The following is a 13,521-nucleotide window of genomic DNA, read 5'->3' as shown; positions in this document are numbered from 1 at the left end:
TCTTTCCACCCCCCCACACCCAGCACGTCCTTAACTGGACTGTGTTACATAGCACAGCCTTGTTTTGTGACCCTTCTGTAGCTCCGATGCTTCTCACTATCCTTGACAAGGCAATTATAATATCTTCACACATTCACAAATCTGAACAGGGAGAAAAGCACTCCTCTAGATTCTCAAAAAAGACAAAAAGACAAAGTTTTAAACAGCTAATCATCTTCAAGCTGACTTCTATTCTAAGGGTGGGGTTTTCTCCCCTTGCCTGTGTTGTTCATTTCATGGACTTTTATCACCCGCCACACACCATACTCAACCAGCATGTTGAAAATGCTGGTGAGGGACTAGCTTCTGAGGCTGGCACAACAAAACCTAGAGAAATATGGAAGGTTTAGCCACTTGCTCTGATGGCTAAAATGTTTGCCCATCCTTAGGAGTTAGCTTAGCTTACAACTGCTGCCTCAATATGTTACAGGAGTGCAGTGCAGTGCAATAATACGGCGATTATATCACCGTAGAGATAGGTCCATCCTATACACACACTGTTTCACTAAAGAATCTGAAAACCTGTCTTCTGATGATGGCTTTCACTTCAGTGTGAAATAAGTTGAAAAAAGGATTCAGATAACACAAGACAAGAAAACTAAAGTTCGGCATGAGGATGAAGAATTTACAACACTTCCTTAAGCCCAATGCATTTTCTGTGTTATATTTATCTACATCCACTCAAAAGCAGAGAAGAGAAATTTGTTGGCTTTTTATTAGGTCTGAAAAGTAAAAACTAATTTTAATTCCATAATGCCATTTTGTGGTTGCTGTTAAACTTGAAAGAAGGATTATGAAAACAAAAATACGTCATTCTGTAAACCAAATACCTCAGTCAATACTATTTTACAATTAAATCTCTGCTTATTCAATGTATTAGAGGTAATATCTTTGTCAAACAAACTCTTTTTGCCCGGAGGTTTATCATTAACACTCCCTTAAGCCTTCTTTAAACACAGGTAGCTCATCACCCTCGTCCACAATAGCATTAATAGTTGCTTGGCTTCATGCAACAAACTATGCCTTTGTTTCTGCCCTTACCTGTTCTTTCATCAGCTGCTGGTGTGCACATTAGGCAGAACATATGAGAGCAAACAAACTGCAAAATTGGTTTTTGAAAATATTTTGAGACAGCAGGTCAGTTTTTAAGGGCTTATCTTCACCAGGCAAAAAAATGCAGCAGAGAACCAGATGGTTTCAAATGCAGTGTGGTCCTTGCAGCAGTTTTATGGGTACACAAGCAAGCCTCAAAGCTGTTTTCAGAGATCAGCTGTACCAAAATGCCTTGAGGGTACAGTCCCTCTTGTGTCCTTGTTCTTGCTCAGTTGTGTTGGCTGAACTGGGACTGCAGCCCAAGCTGAGCTGACCCCTCTCTTAGTTACTTCCTTGTTCATGACAATACCGTACTTAGTGTCACAGGCACTTCATCTCTCTCCCTCCCCAACTTCAAGTCCCTTTTTGCCTTTTTGCGTGTAGTGGTCCCATATAAGGAATACATCTCTTCAGATGTTACCCATCCTTTCCTATGGTGGGTAGGTTCCTTGGAGAGAGACTGTGGCCCAGAGCCTAAAGGAAATAATGAACACTTAAGAATGTTTTGCAGTGGTAGCTCTCTCTGACCTTTCAGACAGTGAGTCCCAATGAGACACAGTTGCAGGAGCCACCACTTTCTCAGAGCATAGCAAGTGAATGAGATCTTAAAATGTCCACCTGGAAGGTAAGCGTGCTGGTTTCAGATGCTGAAACCAGCACAATACGGATGGACTTGACAATAGGGCCTGTCCCCTGAATGCCTCAAGCAACGAGGTCACTGGATTGAAGCTTTGGGAGTGGCATTGTTTCATTCTTTATGTCTCTTATCACACTGTAATAAATTCTTCAGTTCTATTATAATACCATTCTATTTTTCAGAAGCGTCGTCTCCCATACAGGTCAAATGAGCACAAGTAATGTTCTTTCATTCCTAGTTCAAATAATCTGCTGGTTTGTAAAACACTGAGAATCCAAGAAAATCCACAGAAAAAAAGCCATGTATATAGACATTTTCATAATGCTAACAAACAAAACTTTTCATTTGACTTTCTGATGCCACTTTCTCACTGTCTCATTTTTTTTTATCCTGATTTTCTAGAAAAGTCCTATGAAGTGTAGAATTACAGAATCATTTAGGTTGGAAAAGACCTTTAAGATCATTGAGTACAACTGCAAACTTAAACTTGCCAAGTCCACCACTAAACTATGTCCCTAAGTGCCACTTCTATACATCTTTTGAATATTTCTAGAGATGGTGACTTGATTACTTCCCTGGGTAGCCTGTTTATATGCCTGAAATTCATTTTCTTTCTCACCTACACTCCCATAATAATTCTTTTCTTCCAAATAGGTTGAAGTTAAAAAATCTCCTTTTAGAAAGTAGGATCATTATATGAGCATCTTCAAAGTACCAAGCCACAGTTTCTGTGCTGGATCCAAGATGCAGTGCTTGAATTAAGTGCATAGTTCTAGCACCTTTTTACTGACTTTATTTCCAATGGGCTTTAAATAAACATGCTTTAGGCTATAAATATATTCCTGTCCTCTGAAATCTTGACATGCTGAAGTGAATTTTCTAGCCTGTGGCCATCTTGAATAAAAGCCTGGAGAACCACTTCAACAACTGATTTAACAACTTAGACCTAAGAATCCTATAATGTTCAACAACATTACATCATATGGTATAAAAGCCTTTTTTTAATTACTAAAATTATTTAAATAAAGTAAATTCAGCATGTGGTTTTAGACACAAATATTTGTGAGCCAATACCTCTTGTTGATCATCATCTAAAAACAGGAGTACAAACACATCTGTAGATCAGACATGAAAGCTTATATCAATCTGACATTCCTTTAAGAGGAAGAAGCAAACATTTTCTTTGGAAGAAAAGAAACAAAATATCTCTTTTAAACCATAACTAGAAAGGTTTATTTAAGCTCTTAACATGAGTAAACTAAGGGTTATGGGAATTCAGTTCAAAAACTGTCGTAAAAGACTTATCCTAATAAGCAAAGTGCCTGAAGTAGATATCTAGAGTAACAGCAGATGTCAACACATCATAATGAGACATATAATTTTGATTTATCCCTTTGATTTTTGCATTACTAGATACAATAGAACATTAAAAAGCATTTTCCTGATTCTAATGCCAATGAAATTGTTTAGCAAAATTTATGAAACATTTAAAATATATATTTTTAGTATCTGCTATCTCTTATTGTTCATGCGCACTCTTGGATGTTTATGAGAGTTTCATGCCAGAGTGGTTTTGGAGGGAGAAAGTTATTTTTCTCTTCTTTATGTATAATCTAACTTCAATTGGAATAGAAAATAATGAATCTGGAATAATGATCTGTTTAACTGCTGATAAAACAGATTCTGGAGTAGTTTCAGTCTAAGAATATCTTTCCATTTTTCTCTGATTAGAAAAGGAAAAGTATGTAAGCTAATGCTTAAAGGTAGATATTTAGATCACAAACATAAAATATTTTATTTTATTCTCTCATAGCTGCTAGCAGGTATATCTGTGTTTCAGCTCTTTTATTTCAAACCATCAACAAATTTCATTCAACCCATTATAATCCAGTCATATCTCTAGGTAATATCAGTAGAATGTTAACTAGTTAACCAAAAAGTAGTCAGCATTTACTGTGTGGGGTGGGGAAAAAACCCCTGTAACCATTTAAAAAGCTAGCAGAATACATGTATATTAATTTTCAGGAAAATTAGGATATAGATTTCTCTAATAACTAAAATTTTTAAAAATCTGTGAAAGTAAGTCAGGTCAGTTTCTAAGATGAGCTCCTTGCAGTGACTCCAACTAGTCCCTCTCATTCCTTTCTGTGCCTTTGGGGCCACTTTTCTCTAGTGCTTTACGTTTCAGCTGGGCTACGTGATCTTGCAGTGCACCAACGGTGTTGTGCAAGCTCCAGAGCAGAGCTGGAACTCCTGCCTCCAGGTATGCTCCTGGTTCCCGGTACAAGACACCTAATCTGTTCGCGCCAAGTGTCCGGATTAAGATAGCAGGAGGTACCTGGTTTCTCTTCCCATTGCTCCTCCTGGGCTATGCTGGGGTCACCCTGGAGATATCTGCTAAGATGGTCCAAGGGGCCAATGAGGTGATGGGTCCTGCCCCTGGCTCTGGGGCTGCATTTACACACCAGCCTAACTGCTTGGTCATTGCATGGAACAGAAGGAGTAGTGACAGTGGCTCCTGAAGGATATTTGAGAGGACAAAGGTGCTGAAGTCAGTAATGTATTCAGTGGCTGTGGTCACAAGCAAAATGAACACTCATCATGAGCTAAAAGGAGTTCTCAGTGTGCCACCAAACTGCAGACTTCAAAACCTGCTCAGTAATAATTTTTTCAGTGCTGCTCTCAAGATTGTCACTGTTCAGTAATCTCTTCCAAAAGGCAGATTCATATTCCTTCCTTTCCTGGAGGAATGGCAAGAGAAGTGTTTTGCTGATTGTTTTTGAGGACTACACTGGCTCCTCAGGCAGCTCCACCACATATGCAGTGGGATTCTTGTTGCATGGTGAATGTACTTCCCATGTTCACTGCTCTGGTCCAGTGGAACAGCACAGACAGGCAAATGCTTATATATATGTGAACCTTGGCAAGGTTTTTTTTGGCTTTCAAATTTGTGCAATTACTTCAAACTGCTTGGTGAGTTAACGCAAGAGATACTACTCTTATTCAAAAACTAACTGGAAAAGAAAAACCTTTAAAAAATCACTCCACTTGGCTAGATGGTGCTAGCTGACACCCTTCTTCTTGTAAATATGCTCTAGGTCAAAGTTGTTTCCCAGGAAGAAAGCCCTAATGATGACAGGCAACATGTTGCTACAACAGGCAGGAGGAATAAAGGAAGTCATCATGGTCCTGGAGCTGGTGGTTACTACACCAGCCCATCACACTGCTCAGGGTCTGCCCTGTCCCCACGATGTCCCTGCACACTGTCTGCAGAGCATGTAAGAAATAGCAGCAAAAAAAGCTCATACCTGTGGTCACATAAACACATAAACACTTTCACTCACAGTAGTGCTCTCATTATCTGGCCATCTGAGACAGCTAAGGCTGAGACAGGAGAGACGTTAAAGGATCCTGTCTGCCTAGTGTGTTCACCGTCCACTCCAGCCGGGAATGACTTCCAGATGTTAGTGTGCTGCAAATGCGCCTCCAGCCTCCAGCCCAACCCTTATTGATCACACTGGACAACACTGGCACCGAGCGGGAGGAAGTGGTGGCTCAGTCAACAGCCCAGAGGGTTGTTGGTACACTTGATCAAACGACAAGTTCTCCAGAGAAGACGGGTAGGGAAAAATGTGTATTTTTGTTGCAGAAGAAAGGTTTCTTTAATTAAAAAATTAATCATAAATAGAGCCAATCCAAAATCAAAACCAAACCAAACCAAACCAAAACCCAAAACAAAAGAAAAGCAAATAAATAAACAAACAAAAACCACCAACCCCCCCACCCAAAAAACCCACAAACCACCAGTAAAAATAACCCTCAGCAAAAAGCCCACGAGGCTAGAAAAGTATGTGTGCCCTTATATGAATTCTCTCTTACATAAGAGCTTTTCTGAAAGAAACTTCCATTAAAGGGTTAACTGTTAAAGAAAATGCTTGGATCTTTTTTTGTTGGTTTGTTTCTTTATGATAGCTTACTCAGCAGAGATATAAAAGTCTGCATAGATAGTCATTTTGATTTTAAATGGCATGGTTCAGATAACCTTAACTGCATGTCAAAGATTAGCTGAAGCAATGCTGAAATAATCAGGATCTGCACCACCAAACAACTGTTTCTGTGTGGAGTCAACTCCTGTTAAGAATTATGTAGGATTTTCTGTAGAAATTGTGTTCTTGAGGTACTTCTCTTTGTGAAAATTTTTTAACACTACAATAGAGACTGGAATAAATTTGCTGTAAGAAAGATTCCTTTCTTTCCAAGACAAAATCAGGCTCTGTCTACTGAAGGAAATAATTTACTCTTCTAGTGACAATCTTCTTGCACCCCGTCAGTTTTTTAACATGCCTATATTACTGAATAATTTGTCTCCTAATTTTTCTTCTGCAAACCCAGATATCTCTCGCTTCTTTTTTCTTTTTTCCTTTTTAAATATAAACAGAATACAAAACCTTTTCCTGTTTTTCCCCCTAAAGTATAGCCCTGCTATAGTAATTTCAAGTCTTCTCTATGCAAGATTGCAAAACATAAAGGGTTACAGACTCCTCCTGCAATTCACAACCCCTGTGCTGTTGTGGAGGGATTGATTTATATTTTTCTGACAAGCCATTATTAATCATTCAGTGTGGTCTTTCTATAACTGCAGGGATATGAACCTATCTGCTGCAGAATGTGTGTCACATTGCAGTCTGCACCTGCATGGACTGGCAAAAAGTGTGCAGCTACACTCTCACCCAGGTCAAGCCCTTTGTTGCAAATATGTAGTTATTTTGAAACAAACACCAAATCTTAAAAGTATTTAGCAGCCTGAAGTTGTAAATTGGACATCCTTTTGGATTTTTCAAAAGAACACAGGCATAAATCTCCCACTAGATTCTTATCTGCATCATTAAGCCCTTAAATTACATTATAAACATTTTGCTTATGCTTTTTTTTCCCTCAGCAAATTACTTAGAAACCAGATGTGCCTTTCCCCAAATGTATTATTTGCAAGTATGTACCAAATACCTTGGCAGAATTATGTTCATGCTTCGAGCTATTTGGAAATGTTAATTTAATTTGCTCTCTTTTTGTTATTCATGGGGGCAGCCAGTCACCTAAATCACATGTTATCGTTTCTGCCTTCTTACTGGCTGCCTAAATGTTTTTACTAGGAGAATTATGAGTATCAAAGGCATTAAGAAGCAAAGCCCAGGTGATTTGCAGCTGATAGGAATTTGAGGATAATAGTTATTCCTGTTTAAATTCACTAAACTTGTAGGTGATCTAGGCATATTTGTGGCTTCCATCTCTTTACATCTAATATAAACCCTGTCACCACAAATCACAGTAACCACATGCTTATCCACAGGAGTGTTTGCCAGACACTTTTCTTTTACTGTTGGTCGCTTCATCTGACTGATGGTCCAATAAAGTCTGCATTGACAAATCTGGACTCTAAAAATTAGTGCCTTATCCTGTGCTTTGGAATTTAAAGAAATATTTAGATGTGATACCTACACTTAGGGGCTTAATGACAGACTTATGAGTGTACTAAGTAACTCAGTGTTGAAGACTAGTGTGAGCTGCCTGGACATATATGTCCATTAATTCGTTTTTATTACCAAATTTAATTTGAAATTGTGGTCATTTCTTACTTTTTGAAATTGATTGAGATAATAAAAATGAACTACATTCCCGGTAACAGTTATGCCCAAAGCAGTGTTGACACTTTGTGGTAAGAAAGGTAAATATTTACTTCATGAAAGACCTGCCAAGCCCACAAATTCTGTGAAAACATGAGATTTTAGTTAAGTAAGCAACAGGCTTTCTTTCACAAAAATAGCATTCTGGTAGCAGTTGGTTTTCATGGGGACTTTTCACCAGAATTGCAGCATTCTATTTTATAGAGAAAAAGAATACTTTCAAAGAAGTGCTTGGAATGACTTGTCTCTTTTGACCAGATTGGAAGATAAGCATATGTATTTTTGTCTGTTCTGTGGTTTTTCCAAAGATTACATCTATTTTTTAAATGTTCCAGGCTTGGTGCATCATTAAGATAACAAGTACTCAGCTTCCCCAGCATCACTCCCTGCCTCCTCTGGCACATTTCCCTGTAAATGCATCTGAAGCCTTGTTTCTCTGGATAAGAAGGCTGGGACAAAGAGAGGTGCTGCTCTCTTTACACGTGTCTGCTGTAAACAGTTGTGTATCATTCTGCTTTGTTTGTTCTTCACTGTAATAGGGGATGTGAATTCTCTGGGGACTTCTATGTTTTATGACTTTTACCTGCCAGATACAGAATGATGGAACTCCCTTACACCAGAGAATGGCCATGTTTGAGCAGATGGGCTCAAGAAAGTGAAAAAAAACCAAACCAGAATTCTGTTTTCTTTTTCATTTGTGGTTGCCTGGGGTAACATGCCATCTTTTTTTCTGACAGAATAACACCACTTGTAGAGAAAGCCAAGAGTGGTCATACAGAGGTAAAACAGAGCCATTAAAGCAACTCAAGGGAGCAGAAGGGAATTTCAGTTGTGCATATTCCTAATTTCCTGTTTCAAATATCTTTTAGTCCTTTAAAATTACCAAGCAGACCTGCTCTGCAGACTGGTCATTCCAGAGCCTCTCAGTAAATCAGTGCCTTTGTGACTACAGCATAAAACCTCACTTCATCTTAATACAACAGAAGAAGGTTTGGCAAGTGCAGGTGCAGGCCCTTTGCCAAGGGTCTGTGGTCCTCATCAAATCAATCACTACCACTGCTGGAAATGCGAAGACACTCCTGCTTAAAAGAGGCTGTGTCTGAGTAATGCAAAATCTGGGCTGTATATTTAACCCCAACCAAGACTGGTCAGGAGGGAAGTGGAGTAGAAGAGCAGTGTGGCTTTCCACTGGTCCTTCTGCTGTGGTTTGGGGATTTAAAGAGGACTTTGATTTCTCACCCTTCCTGCCCCACATCACAAACTCTTATGTTACCACTAGGTAAGGATAGGAAACATTTTATGATGGTGGAGAGAGGGCAGAAAGGGAAAAAGAAAGGCTGTAGCCTTGTCTATGCAAAACAGAGTATCTCTCAGTACTGGTACAAACCATGGTTATCTTCACCATCCCTACCAGCCCTGAGGAAGAAGACCTTTTTGTCTCTGTACAGTGGTGCTCTTGCCACAGCAGCTAGGCACATGAAAAAGCTATATTCAGGCAAGCAGAAGTGCAAACTTTATGCTGCGCCAGCCGCTCCATGGTACTTTAGTAAAGGCTTACCAACTTGCCAGCCCCGTGGTAAATGTGAGGAACACAATCCCTTTTTGCCTGAGGAGTAAAACACCCCAAATCACAGAGAGGTTAAACAGGTAGGAGGGCACTCAGTAGGCAGCTGTATTCATAAGCCTGAAAACTTGGCTGTATTTATCTGCTAATATTAGACCTCTTCAATGTGGCTGCACACTGCACTGTGAGACACAACACAGCAGAAAAACCGAGCACTAGCAATGCATATAGAAAAGGTTTGGTTTGCTTTAGTTTCCCTGTCTTTTCTTTACTTACCTAAATTCAAATTAGATGATCTCTACAGCTATTGGCTTCATTCCATACCATACTACTGACCTGCTCCCTAAAGATATTTGCTTCCAAACCTCAAGTTTTTTCCTTTAAATTTAACCTAAATTAAAGAGCCAGAAGAGGGGTGAGTGAGTGGCAGTCTCTTAGCAAAAAATCTGTCCATGTTCCAAATTTCCAAAGAGGCCATTTTTCAATTAAAGGACTGCAGTGCTGTAGAGGAGAGCAGAGATGCATGATGAAAGGCCTTCCCAAAGCTGGTACCTCATTTCTTTTTCCCACTTTATGCATCTGCAATTCTAGAAAAGCCTCTCTTGCATGCTAATTGTCTTGGCTGTAACATCTGCATAGTTAGGTTAATTTTTTTTTTCCCTAAAGCCTGACTTTTGCAAGTGACCAGGCCAGCTAAAAAGGACAAAGCAACACAGGAATACAATTTCACAGAAATCTTGGCAAAAAGGTAAGCACATTCCTGCCGGATTCCTCAAAGCTGGATGCCTGCAACAGATGCAGGGGTAGGCTGGAAAGCCAGCCAACTCCCTCCTTTCAGCCCCTGGAGCTCTTCCCAGGCTTTCTACCTACAGCCCTCACCCCATGGGAGGCCTTGAGAGTGGTCAGTGAAAGATGCACATCTTCCCTGCTGAAGCCCTGAGCAGCACCAATGTGGAGGCAACTGGAGCTGCCTAGCTCCTTCCTGCCATCACCATGTCAGGCAGGTCTCTGGCATCCCTTCCAGGGTGGGAGGAAGGAAGGCTCTTCCTTCAGAGCCTTTCTCCCTGTGCTGTTGTTAAAGGACTGCTAAGCAGACAACTTCAATGCCATTTTTTAGTTGTCCACTGAAGACCTTCCCCCATGCTTCTCACTAGCTTGTTTTGCCATCTCTAAATAAATACAGGCCTCAGAAGAAGGACAGCTTGCCAGGTACATGTGTTTTAACTGCTGTTGTCATCTACAGAGCCCTCCCCCTGGTTTCATATATTTCCATATTTCAGCCATTTAGTGACTACAGCCTTTATTTTCACTATGTTTCAATTCCACCCCATAGTACAAACATTTGAATACATGTAAATGTATCTCAACCACAATTTCCACTGCCCAATGCATACTGTGTAAATTTCCCCCTCCCCGGTATGTTTTAAGGTCACTTCCATCAGTTCAAATACTGATTATTCATTATATCAAGTATCCAAGCTGATAGCTGATGACAGCTAGGAAACCATAAGCTGCCTTGAGGCTTGTCTTCCTATCAGCCCCCATAGCTGGGCGATGAGGGACTTTTTTCCTGCCATTGAAACTATTAGGTTGCTGCAGTTTGTTTGGTTTCAGCTTACCGTAATTGCTGCCATTTCCACGGTTGATTTGGGCTGTGTTTGAAGTTGATGTACAACACAAAGTGTGCTGCACATGTAGCTGCTCTCCACGTGCCAAGACATTAGAAAGAGAGAGAGTGTGTGTATATGTGCGTGTGTGCATATATATAAACATCTGCCATGTAGCTGTCTTCTATTTACACGTCTCTGAGGGGTTTACTCTACCCAGGGCAACTGAGTGTCTTAACTGCCCTCACAGTGATAATCATTCAGCTTCCTGCTACTGGGGAGATTAGTTTTGCTTGGGTGGGAGCAGCCACAAGAAGGGGAGAAGTGGGATGACTAGCAGAGAGTAATGCATATAGAGTTCCAGACCACAAATCTCATGAGCAGGGAGGTGTATGAGGATGTGAAGCCATCAGGATGGTGTTTTTTCATGGTCCTGGGACTGTTGTCTCTCTTTGAGGAACTGTAATTCAGTGCAGTCACAGAGCTCCTCTTATCGCAGGCAGCAAGACCAACACATATTTATGGCCCACAGACCGGGAGGGAACACTAGCCCAGGAAAGGACTGGCAACAGCTGGCATGGGAAGATAGGGCAGTCCTTCCTTGGAGCTGCTGACACAGGACCTCAGGACAATGAGGTAAAAACACTTTCTTGGGTGACTCTTGCTGTGTCTCAGGTTCTCATTTGTAGCTAAAGGATAACAAAGGTGCTGCCCACCACCTTCTCATACATTTGTGGTTCAAGCTCCTTCAGGACAGAATCATCTTCTAATAGATGTTGAAACATTATCCAGTCTGATGGCAAAAAGGCACTGATCAAAAGTGTGTTACATAGGCACCTGAAGAGTATTACTGTCCCTGTCCTGGCTCTGCAGGGTCCCGTGTGCCCCCACAGAAGCACGGGTGGGTTCAGTATTACAGTCGGTAGCAAGGAGTCGAGAAGAGCCATTTGCGTGTGTTCTGGCAGGAGCATCTACTGCTGCTACACCGTCGAAAGTTGCAGAGGCAAATAAAAGCACAATGACGAAACTCGCAGTTTTATCCGGGGGCGGGGAAAAGGGGAACAGGGACCAATGGGGAACTCTGGGGGAGTGACAAGGGGTAGAGGCTGACAGCCAACCAGGGAATTCAAACTGGGACAGATTAACATAACAGAACAAGCATCCTGGGAGAAGCCTCTTTCTCTCACCGTGACTGATGGCACCAGAGACTGTCGTATGAAGAGCTCTCTCTGACCTTGTGCCACAGGCCAGTCGGCCATCACAGAAGAGTACGTGATGAAGAGGAGAATAGTGAAACATATTAATGTACATTTTCATTAATAGAAATGAGACAAATAATTGCAAGGTGGATTAGGATTTTTATTATCCCTTAATAGAAATATATGCAGTCTTTCTGTGAGTCTTACTTGCCTTGTGCTGACCTATGCTGACAATCATCACTTTGTCTCTTTGAATTTCCAGGAAGTAATTCTATAAGGTAAAGAGGATGGAGGAAGCCACCACTGGAGGGGCTTTTTTGAAGCCATATGAGAACCCAAGGAGAAAGAAAGAGTGCTCATGGGTAGGAGGAAAACTCTTCACTGAATCTCATTCTTTTTTGCATTGTTTGCAGCTTCCAGCACAGCTGGGAGACACAGCAGCATATCATCAGGCGAAGATAAATACAACTAGATAGGCAATAGAAGAGAGGTGTACGCACGTGATAATGTTGAACTAGCTGTAGTGGGTGGACTAGAGGTGGTTTTTATGTGTGTCTGAAAGCCCTGCCCATGACAGTTAATGGGATGAAGGCTCCCATGTTTTGCTTCACACCTTGGTTTTCCTTGATGGTGTGGAGAAATACATATAGTGGAGATAGATCTGTGTGCAGCTGCAGCCCAAAGCTGCGGGTTGAGCCTGAGGCAAAAGCACTGAACTGCTGATGACTCTTTGTATATCCAAGGGCACAGGGACCCGTGACACCCATCAGGTGACCAGATAGAGACACAGCAGGAGCTGAAGACTCAGGAGGAAGAGTTGACACTTTCCCATGCTTGGACTGTGAGGGTATAAAAGATCAGGGTTCCGTTTCTGTGGGTTGTCCTCAGAGGCACCAGCTTGAGCTGTTTCTGTGTTACCATGCTGTGAGTAAATGGCTTTGTGGAATGAGACATCTGAGACTCTGCCATGGGAAATATGGGCTCAAACAGGTAAGGAAACCTGGTGTGACTGTGTAAGAGCGGGGTGTGCAGGGAGCCATGTGGGGCTCCTGTTGGGTCACTGGAGCTGCCCGCTCTGAATGGGCTCCAATCACAGTGGTGACAGCCTGTGGTGGTGGTCCTGTGACTGCCAGAGATGCTCCTGGATGGTTAGACTGGTAAGTTCCTTTAACAGATGGGAAGAAACAGTTACTTCATGGCAAATATCTTCCCAGAGATGGAGATTGCACTGAAAACAGAGGTTCCACTGTCCCAGTGTCACTGGTGGACATGCTGAGTGAGATTCCTTGTGCCTGGCACCCCTCAACCTCATGGAGTTCACTAGGGCAGGACTTTGGGAGATACACATGGCAAGCAGCAGACCTCCTTAAGCTGATGGCAGCTGTGCATATGTCTCCTCTATGACAGTACTGAAATCACTCTGAGTATGAAGACGCAAGGACAGAGCTCCTATCTATGTGCAAAACTAGCCCAACACTCTGCCTCCAGTTCTGTCCAAGAGCAAATGCTAGCAGAGGAGGGGAGGAACAAGAAACAAGCACAAGAATCAAGTGGTTACAGCTGTGAGGGCTGTTCCTGGGGTCCTCAGTGACCATGGCCACAGAGCTGTGCCTAGATGTGGCTCAGGCAGTGGGTGGCTGGAGTTAGCTCTGCTCTGGAGGTGAGCTGTTTAGCCTCCCATCATCCTTTTTGGATAATTGGA

Source organism: Corvus brachyrhynchos, unplaced genomic scaffold (assembly GCF_000691975.1).
Source record: "Corvus brachyrhynchos isolate BGI_N302 unplaced genomic scaffold, ASM69197v1 scaffold37, whole genome shotgun sequence".
In the NCBI taxonomy this organism is placed as follows: domain Eukaryota; kingdom Metazoa; phylum Chordata; class Aves; order Passeriformes; family Corvidae; genus Corvus; species Corvus brachyrhynchos.
Note: the sequence above shows the minus strand (reverse complement) of the source record.